The sequence below is a fragment of the Phaseolus vulgaris genome, chromosome 9 (genome assembly GCF_000499845.2).
Source record: "Phaseolus vulgaris cultivar G19833 chromosome 9, P. vulgaris v2.0, whole genome shotgun sequence".
Lineage (NCBI taxonomy): Eukaryota > Viridiplantae > Streptophyta > Magnoliopsida > Fabales > Fabaceae > Phaseolus > Phaseolus vulgaris.
The window spans coordinates 34247568-34264633 of NC_023751.2; the positions used below are offsets into that span (position 1 = coordinate 34247568).

The following is a 17066-nucleotide window of genomic DNA, read 5'->3' on the forward strand; positions in this document are numbered from 1 at the left end:
TCATTCATAAAGGTAAATAACGTTTCATTCATGTGTTTCGGACTTTGAGTCCATTTTTTTTCATAGATTGTTGTTTCCGTAAATGTTATTTCACATTCCAAATCACAGAATCCGGTAGATTTTCGAATTTGAGGATCCGGTACTTTCCCGGATGTGAGGATCCGTCACCTTTCCGGATTTGTTGATCCGGTAGTATTCTGGATTTGGGAATCCGGTAGTGTTTATACTTTTATGTAGCAAAAGCTTCAATTCGTAGATGGTTATTGAAGTAGGAAAACCATTAGACCTCTGTCTACTATTCCTTTATTTTTTTTGCTTCGTTTTTTTTGCTTGAAACTTCTCCTTTACTCTAAAAATAGCTAAGCATTTTCGACAGCCAAGGAAAGGTTCATCAAATGTTCATGTATACTTTATAAAATATTAGAATTAGATGACATGTACACTGTTAGTGCAGGGTACCACATGCAAATTTTTGCAGGTTTATCAATATAAGCTGAATCTAACTTGAATGGTGTAATTGAACAAAAATGGTGAAGATTGGGGGAGGAGGTTCACAAGGTGATCGTCTACGTCCCACAACCTGTGTTAGAAGAAGAAGAAGACATGTTAATGAAGATGCAGAACATGTTGAACACGAAGATGCAGAACATGTTGAACACGAAGATGCATAAGATGTTGATGTTGAACTTGAAGAAGTTGAACCCCAAATGGAGGCGAATTATGAAGACGCACCTGAAATAGAAGGTGAAGGTTATCCTGGAGGTCCACGGGATGGGACACTATTCACAGGTTATGAAGACCATGTGGCCATGCAATTATGGAATGGTGTGGTAAGTAAATATGTTGTAATATGATACTTGTTCATTGTTAATTTGATATGACTTTCGTTCATTAAATTGTATATGATTTTGGTTGGTTAAATTAGGATCGAGGAGAGTTAAAATTGGTGTCTCATGGCCGCAAAATGAGTAAGATGGGTGCTCCTCATCCTCGGATACTACCTGCAATGGAGTTGTCAGGTTTAGCTGCACCCCCACACTCTTGTGCAAACACAAAATTACCCTTTTTAATTTTTAAAATTCCAAAATTACCCTTAATCTAATAAAAACCTTAAGAATTGGAAATGGTTACCATTTGTGCGTGGAGGCAGCGTCTTCTTTGATAGCAACGACGCAACACACATTGAATTTCCTTCCAAATCTCATCCATCTCTCTTGTGATTTCCAAATCTCATTCATAAAGGTAAGTAATGTTTAATTCATGTGTTTCGGACTTTGAGATCCGTTTTTTTCATGGATTGTTGTTTCCGTAAATGTTATTTCACATTCCAAATCACAAAATCTGGTAGATTTTCGAATTTGGGGATCTGGTATATTTCTTTTAGCACTTTCATACCCTTTTCCTCCACCTATCGAAAAAGTCTAAATTATCTATCAATTAAAAATATAATGGATTGTATAATTTGAATTATTTTTTTAAATTGTATATTTTAGAACTAAAAATGCATTATAGATTGCTCAATACAATTATGTATACAATTTGAAAATTCAAAAATGTATTATGAATCACGTAATCTAAAATATATTTTCAAATTACATAATCTAAAAATCTTTTAAAATATTACATAATTTGGAATACATTTTTAAAATATGCAATTTGTAATATATTTTCATATTCAAAAATGCATTTCAGATCTGGAACATGTTTTCGAATCCCACTCTCTGAAAATCTAAAACATTGATATTTTAAACCTTTCTAATACTAAAAGAGGTGCAAGAAGAAACCATGGGTACAAAAAATAGTTTGTTTTCATAATTTATTTGGGCCTACCAAAAAGGCCTAACTTTTGTGAAAGAGGATAATTATGTGCTTTGATCGCTCTATGGCATGTTTTATTTTATTAAATTCAAATTAATTCAACTGGATTAAGAATGGATTTATTTGATTGAACAACTATATATAATTATACCTAATTTACACATATATATTTTGTAGGTCTTATTTAACTTTTTCAATTATTAATATTATTTTCCTCCCACAAATTTATTTATATTCACATGTATTCTCTACTATTACATATATCACAAGTTATTCATTATTTATTATTTAATCATTATTTTTTTCTATACACATGGTGTTTTTTTTTTATAAAAGTTCTCATGTTAGATATTATTATGAAGTTTTACATCGCTGACACCTTAAGTAACAATAATCATCTGTCACCACATAAAAAAAGTATTATTAAAAAAATAAAAAATACAAAAAAATAGAAGGGATTAAACCAAAACTCGTATATTAACAAAAACGATACATAGGTAATCTATACCTATTAATAAAGAACTTTAAGAAAAGACTAGATAAAAACCTATTATACCAAAACCTACATTAACCCTAATTCAATACATTAAAAAAACCCTAATTTTTGTGAAGTGTGTCGTCATGTGGGAAGAAGGTTTTGCTTGAAGAGGCAAAATCCAAAATGGTGTAAGAAGAAGAATAATTAAGAAGAAGAAGAAGCAATTGAATTTTTTTGTAAAGTGCAACAACTAAAGTGAAGTGAGGTATATATGTTAGTTTGGATTGAAGATGTTGAAAAGTTACCTCTCTATTTTGATGGTCATAAAAGCAAAGATTGGAAAATTGAAGAATGGCTATAACACTAAGATGCATAATTAGGAGTAAGTTTTGGCAAAAGTGGACCACAAAGATCATGTGCATAGGCACGAAACATGGTGCTATAACATCAAAAAATAAAAACACCCACCTTAGTTATTTCTCTGTTTTTCTTTCTATTTTTTTACATAGATTCAATTATGGTGCTTATTCAAAAAGTGTTACATTAATAATTACTCAATGGACCGCGTGTCGCACAAAGTGGTTAGTTTCATGCCATTTTTCAACGCAATGTGCCTACCACTGCATCATCTTCATAACAAAAAAAAAATACATTGAAATAGCAATGGAGGGTTCATATTTTTTTAACATTTTTTATAATTTTTATTCTATGTAAATTTTTTTATTAATGTCTTATTTCTTATGTCATGTTAGTATATTTTAATTAAAAAATATAAATTTTTAATTTTAATCTTATAATTCAGTGTATGATTTTACAATGAAAATATTTTAATGATTGAATATTCTCGTACTTTATGAATAAACGGATTTTTACCTTATAATCAAATTCATTAGTTGTTTTTATATAATCTCATCCGATTTTTTAACTATATTTTTAATTCACGGAATTTAAATTTAAAATCTTATTTAATGGAATATAACTCAGTTTTATTTCTTGAATACTATTCTTGTTAAATAGATATATAGTATCTTTTTATCTTATTTTAAATTTTGTCCGTGAAATGTAATTGTCTTATATTCCAACCAGGTTTTTTTTATCCAGCACGAGTTATTTATTATATAGGTCACTCCATAAAAAAAATTCAAGGAAAAAACGGAGTAATTTTCTTTCGTAAGTAAAAACTAATTAGTTGTTAAAAAAATTATAAATGAAATTTATAAATAGAGTAATGCACTTGTTAAAAATAAAACATGTAAAAATTTTATAAATAGTTTAGTAATTACGTATGGAGAAGTGCAGAGAAGTTATCCACCACAATTTTTTTTCTCTCTTTCATTTCTCTCTCTTCGTATTCTCTTATCTCCCTCTGTCTCTTCATATTCTCTTCTTTCCCTTTTCTCTCTTCATATTCTCTTCTCTCCCTTTTCTCTCCATATTCTCTTCTCTCCCTTCTCTCTCTTCATATTCTCTTCTTTCCCTTCTCTCTTAATTTTCTCTCCCAATCTTCATCTATTTTATAATCTGATCGAACCACGTTGTAACTGACGAGTTAAATAACATTTCTACCCGATTGGATTTTCAAACATAATAAGTTCATTTTTGCTCTAAAGATCATTTATTCTCTGTTTTTTAAGGAATGTTGTGGATCGCATTTTGAATGATATTGTATGATGGAATGATATGTAATTGAATTCATACATTTGAGATAATGTATTGACTAATGTTTGTTGTGTATTAAGTATTGATGTCTATGTGATAACAGAGATCTCTAAACTTCACTGATAATCTAAGTCATATAGACTAAGATATTAGGTGGTGAGAGGCTAATGGAGGAGTTCATGCACACCGTGACATATGAGATGCACGGCTTGGGTTGTATTGAACTTACCATGATTTTTTTTATTGGATTCGTTCCTAATCTTTGGTTCAGGTATTAGTCTCTGGTAGGACTTACTTAATACTGGTCTTTCAGAAGGCGTCAGATATTATTTTGTTTGTTGAATATCTAGAATGTGTAGATCCATGTGAGATCTATGTGATTGTTTTATGTTGGGATTTGAAGAATATTGAATAATTGAGAAATTGATTATCTAATTTGGTTTTCTCTTTTGATTTAATTGGGTATATTATAAAATTTTATTTTCACTAACTTACCCTTACGTTTCTTGTTGTATTGTGAAATGCGATGATATGTACACGGATAGATGATCATACAGGTGTTGAAGGTCCCGAAAAGCTTTAGGATGTTCTTTTGAACTTTATATTCTAAATATTTGTATTTCTATAAGTCATAATCATGTATTAGGAATGTTTTGAAAAACTCTAAGGTTCCATAGAATATGTAAAACTTGTATTGTACTAGTTAGATGTATTTTTTGGTGTTATATTTTCTTCTCACTTTTTTCTTTCGGAAAAGTTTATTCAAAAAATTATATCTTTTGGTTAATTGATGATATTTGTGTGTAGAAGAAGAAAAAAAAGATATTATTATTAAGAGGAGTTCATATATTACGTTTCATTAATGAATATATATATATATATATATATATATATATATATATATATATATATATATATATATATATATATATATATCAAACATGTGGAGCATGTATGTTTTAGAAAAATTGACTAGCTATTTTCTGATTTCACTTATACCTAGGATTCTTTAGTATAATTCTTCTTAAATAGCATAAAAGTATATAGCTTTTCTTTTATTAATGGTTTTTCTGTAGAAAAACTATTATTAAAAAATGTGATAAAAGAATAGAGTATTTATTAAATATTCAAATATAAGTTGTCGATTGTGTATAAATAAAGGACTTTAAGGATAAAAATATAGAAACAAAATGAGTAATTGGCCTAATAATAGTAACATGAAAAAGAAAAAACTATTTCAAAGAAAAATAAATTACACTCCAATGTTTTATTTAAAAAACGCGAAAAGGAAATGCAAATATATTTAACAAAACTATAAAAAAATATTTAAGAAATGTTAAATAATATGAATAAATAAAACATTATCTGATTAATACATATATATTAAAAATTGAAGGGTCCACCACTTAACTTTGTTTGGGTGTGAAAGGGAGCACGATAACTTTGGTGGAATGGGTTTGCTGATTTGGAGGATATGTATGATCAAGAACGTCATGTCCCCACCGACTCAAACACTTCCACAACTAAATTAAAGCGTTTTTACATTTTTAGTATTTAAATATTATATGTTATTCTATTTTCATTTGTTTATATTATAGATATATTGCCTTCTTGTTAGTGTTATTATTATTATTAAATTACTTTTATTTTAGGTGTTATTATTAATGTTAGTCTTATCAAAATTATTATTATTATTAAGAAAGAGACATTCAGTGTTTATTCCTTATTATTATTATTATTAATGTTTCCATATTTAAAAAAATAGTATTAGTAATGATATATATATATATATATATATAAATAAATAAAGTAGTTAACAATTTATAATATATTGTAATGTTAAAAATACGAGTGATTTAGAAATGTTTAAATTTGGAGATTCTTTTATTTTAAAATATAATTAAAAATTAATAAGAGATAAGATACTTTATTACTATGAAAAAATCAGATTTATGGTTAGTTAATGCGTGTGCTGATAATTTGGCTAATTTAAGATTTATTCATAGATAATATAATAGACTTCCATTTAGTATGTTCTTAGAATTCTTTATTAATAGGTATAGTATACCTCTGTATTGTTTTTGTTAACATATGAGTTTTTGTCTAGTCCTTCCATATTTTTGTATTTTTTTTTAATAATATTTTTTTCATGGGATGGCAAATGATTGTTCTTAAGGTATCAGCCTAGTTGATATGTAAAGTAACACAGTGATGCCTGATGAGCATATATTTATTCACACTCACTAGCCTTATTCATAGATTATTGGACTATAATAATAAATAAATCCATTGTTTTAATTAATATTCTTATAATTGAGTTTATTTGGGCCTTAACTATTATTATTGTTAATTTGTGTTTTTAGAGTAAATTATCCGGAGGAAGCATCTACCTTTGTGAATGGCCCAAATATGCAAAAGTCCAAGTTGCTTCTTAAACCAAAACAGAAAACAAATTCTGAGGAGAAGAAAGAGAAAATAAAATTTGCAATATCTCAGAAACAGAATTGGAAGCAAGCAAATCTTTTGCAAAATACATGAATTATGGAAAGATGGAAACTTGGAAACGGTTAACAAAATATAAACTACAATATTCTCTCAAGATCCTTGGAGCATAAAAGCCTATAAAAGGACACAAGCATCAAGGAGAAAAGGGAGAGCTTCATAGGGTTTTCTTAGTTTATTTTCTTCTTAGTAATTCTTTTGTTTTGCCTCCGCATGGAAGGCTAAACCTTTTTGGTTGATTCTTTTGTAATTCCCCATTGAGTTCTGAGGTTTTGTTCAATAAAAGTTTCGATTTTTAATTCTCTATAGCAGTTGTTTTTATTGTCTAATCTCCTGGAAAACTGGTTTTTGTGAGAGGTTGTACTTGAACGCATGATTAAGAGTCTTCCTTATCTTAAACTTTGGTTTCTTAGTTAGTTCGCATTGTTCTAATTAATTTTTTGGGCGCATGATTCAAGGGAGAAGAGGTAAGCATTCCCATGGAGTATACGCATGGAACAAAGTGGGTATTGATTAAACTAGTAGACGCATGCTTTACTAGCGAGTTTCAGTTGAATCAGATCGGCGCATGTTCAATCTGGTTTAGCTCTGTTGGAGGATTGAGAAAAGATTAATCTTTAGAGAACCTGTGAGGAATTCAATGGTGGAAGAACTTGGAATCAACCGCTTTTTATTTGCTATTTTAATTTCTTTTTATATTTTTTGCACAACTATCTCAAACCCTCTTTTCATCTTTATTGTTATTGCTAACTTTTATTGCTTGCAGATAGATTTTAAACCCTGATCAACCAATTTTACTATTGGATTCGTTGGGAGACGACTTGGGGACATTTGTCCACAATTATACTATCATCTCTCTAGTGTTAGACAAGTCTATGCTATAATCATATTAATTTGACAACAAAACGACAACTATTAATACCTAACATGAAAGTTTTTTATATAAAAAAAATAAAAATAGATAAGATAATAACATAATAGTTAAAAGTGTAAGAAAATAGTGAGCTAACCAAATGGTCAATTAAATGTAAAACTTATAGGAACGGTTTAGATAAATACATAAGTTAATTAAATCAATAATCAAGTGTGAAGCGAGTTGATTTTAATGTACAGATTCTAATCATTCACAATTAATATTTTTTTAATGTAATGTTAAATATTTTAGTTTTCTTAATTCAGTGTACATTTATATGTTACTATTTTATTATTATAACTAATTTTTATATTAATTAAATTAAGAATATAATTGAAAGAAAAAAAGTAATATATTAAAATTTTAAAATATAAATAAAAAAGAACAATTTCTTTTTTGTTAAAAATTTGATAATTAGAAAAAAAAATGGGAAGTACTTTTTAAAGCCGATCTTGTTTTAAAAGATATTAAGGTCAAACTTATTCTTTATTTTTATAAGATATCTTGATTATATATAAAGTTAATGTAAGAATTTCGCACTCACGTCAAGTTCAAGATTAGACATTTAATTGATAGATCCAACACTAAGATATACTTAAAATACTATCTTTAATTTTAGTTTAAACCAAACCGAACCAAAATAATAATAATAATAATATATAGAGTGAAGATTATCTCTAACTTATATGGTGTTTTGATCATGTTTAAGTGGAATCTTAACACTAAGTATACATTAATTTTTGTAGTAGTTAAATAATAATTTTGACTAATTATCTTATTCAAGTTTTTCTTAGTTATTTTTTTTCGTGGATAAAGTGTGAAACAAAGAAAAGTAAATACAAAAACTATGTATTGTTTAATTGAACAAATTTTTTATAAAAAGTTATTACATCAGGGGATTTTAGATGATGAAATTTTCTTTGCTGGTAACTTCTTCAATTGTGTTTTGCTAAAAACTTAACGAAATAAATATTAGTCTTCATACTCAATATATGAAACTTCAAATCAAGTTTTCAAAATATATATATATATATATATATATATATATATATTACCTAGTCCCAATAACCAATAATACTTACAAAAATTATGATCCACATATAATAAATAAATGACATAATAGACACATTCAAAACTTTATATTCATTATTACATATCAAATTCAACAAAATTATATTTATTAAAAAATAAAAAAATACGAATTTAATAATTTCAATAAAAAAACTAATTACCTTAAAATAAATCACGCAACAATATTATATATTATCTATAAGATAAATAAACATCAATTTCCAATAAAACTTAAAATAAATAAATAAACTAATGTTACTTTAATTATATCACATGTACATGTATTTAATTATGTAACATAGTGATTTATTTATTTTTTATTTTTTTATAAAAGTTTTCATATTAGACATCACTATGACATCTCAGCAAGACTGAGACCTCACGTAATAATAATCATCTGCCATCACATAAAAAAAATATTATTAAAAAAAATACAAAAATATAAAAAATTAGACCAAAATTCACATATTAAGAAAAACGATACATAGTTGTAGTGCTTTATTTATCCATTAATAAAAAGACACCATATAATTTTGTTTTCAAAATTATTATATTCACCATTAAATGTAAGTCTGACACTGATTTCTTAGTTTGGGACCAATCAATGCAAAAAAAGAAAGTTATATTATTGATTAATTTGTTCATCTGAATGCCAGGACTTTATAATAATTCAAGCAAATTAGTTAACCATTTAAGTAAGTTATAATTCCTCTAATATTAAAGATCAACTAACAACTACTTTATGTATAATTTTAAAAAATTATTATAAAACTCAACAAATCTTATTTTTATCGTCCATGATAACTTATTATTAGATAATAGTTTAAAATATTTATTTATTTAGTTAAAAAAATATAAATGTGAGCGTGGAATATATTTTCCTATACACTAAGGATAAAGGGTAGGTTTAGAAAAAACTTAAAATAAATAATTTTAAAATAATTATTTATTTAAAAACAAGTCAGTATTGTTTTTTTATTTTATTTTAAAAAATACTTATTTAATTAAACAGTCAACTTTTTGTTGTTCTTATATGTTTATTTTTAAACAAACAATTTTCTAATTAGTTTAATATGCAAATTCTATCAATTTATTAAATAAGCAATTATTTTGAAAATGACTTAGTTTAAAAATACTTATCTTTAGCTTTAATAAAATAAAAGAAAGATACTTATTTTAAAATAGAAATATTAGAAAAACATATAAAAGACTAAAATATGTAATTTTAAGAAAAACAAAGAGAAATAAACTCACCAAAATTAAGTTAACAACAATGAGTCAATGAGTCAAGTCAACAACAAAGAAATACTTTCTTTGTTGTAAACAATTAAAATCATTGAAATTCGTGAATGGATCCAAGTCAAACACAACAATACTTTCTTTGTTGTAAACAATTAAAATATGAATATAGCTATGAAAATTAAAGATGATTATTTTGGAACAGGTTTGAGAAAATGACTTGAAGAGTATTTTTGTACAAGTAGATGAGATTCTTAAGAATTTGAAGAGATGGAGAAAGAACATAAAGCTTGACAATGGAAGAAAATGGACAAAGCATTTATGATAGCATTATGGAAGCTCATTATGGTGCCTAAGATTTTGACCACTCTAACTTTAAGGAAGGCAAGATATCATGTTTCATGGACTGAGAAACATCATTATTTAATAATTTTAACAGTCAAGAAATAGTAGAAGAAACGATGGGAGAAGAAAATGGTTCCTTGCTTTATTATTATTATAGTGTTCATTTTTATTTTATTTTATATTTATATTTTACAACAATAAATTACATTAGTTTAAACAAACTCATTACACATGAAAACGTGATATATCCTTTTCATAAATAAATATATAGAAATTATATCGGTTGGAGTAATATATTACATTACTCTAATTAGTATAATACATGTGCTATTTTTTTTTTTTTATTGTGTTGTGTTATTTATTTATTTTTATTGTAGTGGTTTGTGTTATTCTTTTTTTTTATGATTTTTATTTTTTCATGTCATACTTTCAGTTTCTCTTGTCGTTGATGGACATTATCGTTGTTGTTCTCGTATTCGACAGGTAAGACAAGTTTCCTATGACGTTGTACCTCCAACTTTTGTTATTGTTGATTAGAAGTGTTGTTGGTACTCCAATTTTCGATGCAACAAGACAAGTCTCCTTTGATGCTACACCTTTGACTTCCACCATCATTGACAAGTAATGTCATTGGTGCTCCCGTGTTCGATGTCACAAGATGAGCTTCTTGTGATGTTGCACCTTTGACTTTTGTCCCTGTTGAGGAGCAATGTCGTTGGTGCTCTTGTGTTTGACAATGCAAGATAAGTTTCTCATGACATTGTACCTCTGGTTTTTTTCGTTGCTAAATAGTATTGTCGTTGCTACTCGACGTTGTCTCCAACAAAATTCCTCTAAATCGTTTCATGATCCTTCACTTTATTAGTCAGTTATTGGTGCAGTTCAATATCTTCTTATAACTAGGCCAAAATTCTTTTACTCTGTTAATCGTGTTTGTTAATTTATGCATGATCCGAAGCTTCACCACTGGCAAGCTGTGAAGAGAATTCTACGTTATCTCGGTGACACTATTACACATGGGTTGCTCCTTCGCCACAACTCGACGACCTCTCTTATTGGCTTTCCAAATGCAAATTGGGGTGCTAACGTTGATGACCACAAATCAACTACTGGTTATTGTATTTACATGGGATTAATATTGTTTCATGGACATCCCACAAGCAGAAAACGGTTTCTATAAGTAGTACGGAAGTAGAATACCGGGTGGTTGCAACACTCCTTGCTAAAATTGTGTGGATTCAGTCTCTTCTCTTTGAGTTGCGCATTCAAGTTCCAAACCAACGCTTTATTTTGATAATCTTGGCGTTGTTCTCCTAAGTGTGAATCCTGTTATGCACTCTAAAATGAAACACTTTGAACTGGACTTACACTTTGTTCGTGATCACGTTCATAATGAGAAAATACAACTTCTTCGTGTTCCTACATGGTTTTAAGTTGTTGATCCTCTTATCAAGCCTGTTTTTTGCCTATTGTTTCTTCATGTACGGGATAAACTCATGATTATGGCTAATCTAACCATGAGTTTAAGAGGGGTGTTAAGGGTACCCATATTGAACCTTATGTATATTCACTATGGTACTCTGTGTATATATAACTACTATGTTAACACAATGAAATAATATCAGTTTTATATCAAACATTTTTTCTTCTCTCTCACCTTTATCACAAAGTTGACCCTTTATACCCCAATAATCATATGTTCCTTAATGATAATTTTATTAAAAAAAATATACAATGAACATGAAACCAAAACTCATTTTATTAAGAAAATCTATACACACTAAAAAAATCTAATTTTAGAAAAGTAAGCATATTTTCAAACCAAACAAACTCTTGTTTGAAATCCACGTCCAAACTTGCTAATCTACCAAAATAATTCACCTTAATCATTATAACATATTATACATAACAAATTAAAAAAAAAATACTTAATTTTTGTCTTAGAACCAAACAATTAATATTATCCCTCTAACATGATTAGAACTCATTTCTCCACCCATATATTCCCTAACAAAGTTCACTAGATCTATTGAGGGCCTCTTTGAAAGAGTTGCAACACCCACCTAATACTAAAAACTCTATAGATAGATAGATAGTTAGTTATACCAATCTTTAAAATTAGATGCATTAGCTCGTCTCAATCAATTGAGTTAGGTCAATAATGTGAGCCTTTCTACACATAAATATTAATCTCCTAAATAGCTTCTAATCAAACTTCATTTTCTCTATAATTAAACCCTTTTTTTTTTCTACCTATCTCTTCTCTATTAAACTATGTAGCTACATGAATGTGGTCCACTCATTACTTAGTTAAAAAAAATCCTTGTGACGTGCCTTTGTGACTTCACCTTCGCACATGACTTAGTTTCTTAATCATTTTTTTTTTCTAAGGTAACAAAGTGTTTACGATACTTCTCTTGAACGTAAAGTGGCAGTGTAACAAATCTCAAGCAAGCAATGATTAAACAACGTAAAAACTCAGTTTTATTCATGTGTTGTGCTTCACAAAATATACAAGATTCAAACGAAAAAAATAATAATAAAAAATGAGTGTCAAATGTGGTGTTACCAATGCAGAGTTCTCGATAGAACCCTAATTAATCTCTCACCATAGCTGCAAATTTATACAGATTTGTTCCCATCTCTATAATTTTTAATTATTTTGACTTTTCATCTTTTAGATGAGTTTTTTCATCTTATGTAACGTAAGGGAGCATCTCCATTTTTTATATTGTGTAATATTCAAAATAAAAGTATACAACTTAATCGATAAAAATTATAATTAATATAAATTTTAAGATTTCGTTATAAAGATGAATAAACTTACTATGTTTATAATCAAAATGATAATTTAAAACTAAATGAATAACCTATCTAATCTTAAACTATATGTAAGATGCTATCAACTTCGTTATCGAAATAATAAAAAATATAATTTAAATGTGTAAAATGTTTTACCATTAAGTCCTCTAATAAATTTTATAAGATCGTTTTCTTATAAAAGATCTATTTGATACTATATCAAAGACTTTTATTATTCAAATAATACTTAAATATGTTTAAAAATTTTGGTTATTTGAAGTATTAAATTCATATAAACTATCATATTCAACAACCCATTTACCTTTTTAAAAATGTTTTATAGTGAAAGTGCATAACATGTTTTATTTTTCGAACTTTCATCGTATAATCTATAACTTAAAATTTTAATTAATAATATTTGTTTCCTAGTTTTTATTCATGATAACAATTTCAACAAATGCAACTCTTTGGAAATGTATACCTTTTTTTTTCTAGAAAAGTGATACCCAAGTCACAAGAATCATTGAAGAAGAGATAATCACTTTATGTATGTGCACGAGAGGACCCATACTATTTTAAACACTTGGTAATGAAAGTGTTTGGGATGACCATTTCAAATCTCTTTATTTTAATATTTATATTTATATTAATTTTAATTTAATATATATTTTAGATAAAGTAAATTTCTTTTAAAATTCAAAATTAAAAAAAAATCACATACCAATAGTCTTATTTATCATAATTATGTTAAACCTAATCTCTCTCTCTCTCTCTCTATATATATATATATATATATTTGCCTTTGATTTAATCCTTTAAAAGATCATTGTTGAGACCCCCACGCGAAAAAAAGGTCCACAAGCCACCATGCATACAAATGATTCAATTATTAAAGATGACGATGATGATGATTCGATGTTATTATTTTATAGATTATATTCAAAGTTTTCAACTATTGTTTCGTTAATTTTAATTTAATTAGTAAGACACTTTTTTTTTCTTTTAAATTATTTTATGTAAAAGTTTATGTAAACAAGCTCCAATAAAGAGATTAAATTATTTTTTTCATAAAAAATTATTGTATGCATATTTACGTAAAATTTAAAAGAATAAAAAAATTGTCTCGTAGTTTTTGTAATTTTTTTGTTTACACAAGATATAATATTATTTGATGATAAAATTCATTTATTTTTTTATTGTTCTGTATTTTTCGTAGAAGAGTCGATTAAGAAGCTAGTTTAAAGAAATTGAATTATGAAAATGGTTATCCATGTAAGAAGTTTGTTAATAGATAATTTAAAAATGGTTTTTGAATTTTGAAGTATATTTAAAGTAGCATGCCGAAGATGCTGAAACAGGGTTTAAAAAATTGGAAGAAAGGAAGAGTTAGAAGTGTGACAGTGTTAGGAGGGAAAGCGAGGGTTCTCCTAACATAATAAACATATCTCTTCATTCAGCTAAGCATCTTTGTATAAATCAATAAAATAAGTACATAAATTTAATTATTTTATAACTTCAAATTAGTTTATGTAAAAATTATAAATAAAATTGGACTATGTTAGAGATTCCACATCGACTAGAGATTATAGTCTTTCATTGTATATAAGTGGATGCAAACCTCAACCTCATGAGTCGATTTTATGGAATTGAGTTTGTCTTAAAGTCCACTTTATAATAGACTACCGAATGGTCCTATAACTTACTAAATATAATAAAAAATATATATTAAAAATAAATTAAACTATATACATATATTAATTTTGGCTCTACATGATTCTATAAATATACACAACAATCAACACAAAATTATTACAATATTTATTAAATTTGTAAGAAAAATTTACTGAACTTGGTGAATGATGTAGTGGTTACAAAAATGTTTTTTTAAATATGTAAAATGTAAGATTATAAATTTAAGATTGTCTTTCAAAAACTAGAATAATCAAATATTATGTATTTTTGTCTAAATTTGAATGAATTAAAATTATTAATAATATAATTCGATATAGTTAAATAATTAATTTTTAAAAAAAATACGATACTAAAAAATAAATTTGGAAAAAACTCAATACTAAATTAACTTTCCATTCGGTTATTTTCATTTTTCATTTTAATAAGAAAAAATATTTACTATTTACACTTATATATTTTTTATTATCTTCTCCATTATTTATATCTAATGTGGGTCACCGTAGTTGATCCACATGAGTTCACATGATGTGTCATCTCTATCCAATTTCTCGTACAGAACAAATTGAAGAGAAGGAAACATTGGGCAATGCCAAAATCTCTAATTTCTTTAATACCATTTAGAGGTCTCAAACACACCAACTTTACACCTTGTTTTTTCAACCTTACTCATCTATTTCACTCTAATTTGGGATCACAAATAAGTTTATATAAATGGGTCTAATCTAAATTTGTCAAGGAAAATAAATAATATTTTATTTTTTAAATTAGATAATGAAGTATAAACAATAAATAAATTTTCTAAAATTATTCTCTTACTCTCATTATAAAAAAAATCATTAAATAACAACCAAATTTATAAATAAAAATTAATTAATTACTGTATTGACTAAATTATATACTATTTTAAATATTCAAAGACTATTTGTTTTTAAAGTGGTTTCTCTTAAATTTATTAATTGAATACTTATATGTATGTGTGTAATATTCCTTTAGTTTTTTTTTTTTTGAAAAACTCTTCTTTTGCTACACAAATATTTATTTTCTCTCACAATGTGATGAAGTTTTCTCAAATATTCGAAGTGTTTTTCCTCTCAATTGTAGTTGTCATGAAATTTTAGTTATGTGCAACTATTTACTCTTTTTTATAATTACTCACTCATCCTCACAAAATTGACTTGTAAGTTGAGGATTCTCTTCACTTTTATATATATATATATATATATATATATATTGTAAATTGTCCTTATTTATAGTAGATGTGAGATCTCCAACACACTCACATCTCAGCATAAAACTAGATATTTGTGCGTGATTGATAGTGACCCGATTAGCGAATGACACAATAGGTCGAACAAATGTCACTATGATAGACTGCAATAACATATTTAGAAGTGAGTTTAAGTCTAACTCACCCTTACAAAATTTGACTTATAAGGTAAGAATTATCCTCACTTATATACTGTAAATTGATCTTATTTCTAGTTGATGTGAGATTTCAAACAGAATTATATAATATTTATACTTTGTTTTAAATATTTATGCATTTATAATTTCTTCCTTAGAAATTTGAAAAAAAAATGTGTTCTCCGATGTTAGAAAGTTGATGTGATTTTTTTTAAGAAAAATATTTAATTAATATATGTGACATTGTGAGTACATGCGCACATACAAATATACCTGTTATCCGATGATGGATTGAAATACACATTTGACACCAAGAATAAATATAATTTTAATTTATGAACAACGATAAATATAATTAAATATGCACTCGTATTGTTTAATTTTGTTTCCATCATTAATGAAGATAAAGATAAAGATGTACATATTTGTGAAAACCTCTTACTCATTCAATTTAAATTATTAGAATATTTTTCAGTTTATTTTATATTCTATTTTAAAATTCTATAATTTTGTTCTTATTTGATATTGAAGAGAATAAATATGTATTTTTTTGCATTAAATTCTTTATAATATTATATTTTGTTTTATTGTGTTTTTATTTTTTAAAAGAATATTTAATCAATACATGGGCAAGTACGAGAGCAATAACAAAAAGATGAATTAGTATAATTTTTTAACATTGAAAATGAAGACATCAATAATCAAATTCACACTCACAGCTCATCCTATTACCATCCATAATAAAAACACTCATCTACATTAGTAATTAAAAAATCACATATTTTAAAATATTTGATGACAATATAGTAATATTTAGATAAGTATTATGTTAGCTACAAAAATAATTAATATAAAAATTTACATTCTACTCAGCCCATAAATTCAGTCCTTATTTCTAACTAAACAAGGGATATAAGTAATGATAACTTATATGAATTTTTTGAAATTTACATAACAAATATAAATATTGAAGTTAATAAATAATTTATTTTTATCATACTTTATTTAATAGATAAGATTATTTCATTCTACATTAAAAATTAAGATTTTATTTTATTTTACATTTTAAATATTTTATCAAATTTTATAATATATTAATAAAAGATAAAAAATATTTTAAAAATAATAGGATTTTATTATGTG

At 26.2% G+C, this 17066-nt stretch overlaps 1 long non-coding RNA gene across 1 annotated transcript; it reads left to right on the forward strand.

Annotated features, from left to right (window-relative positions):
- The first annotated feature begins 567 nt into the window (after positions 1-567).
- Positions 568-1124, forward strand: LOC137823209 (uncharacterized). The gene is made up of 2 exons (XR_011083081.1): positions 568-830; positions 926-1124. It is a non-coding gene; the product is annotated as an uncharacterized lncRNA (long non-coding RNA).
- The last annotated feature ends 15942 nt before the right edge of the window (positions 1125-17066 follow it).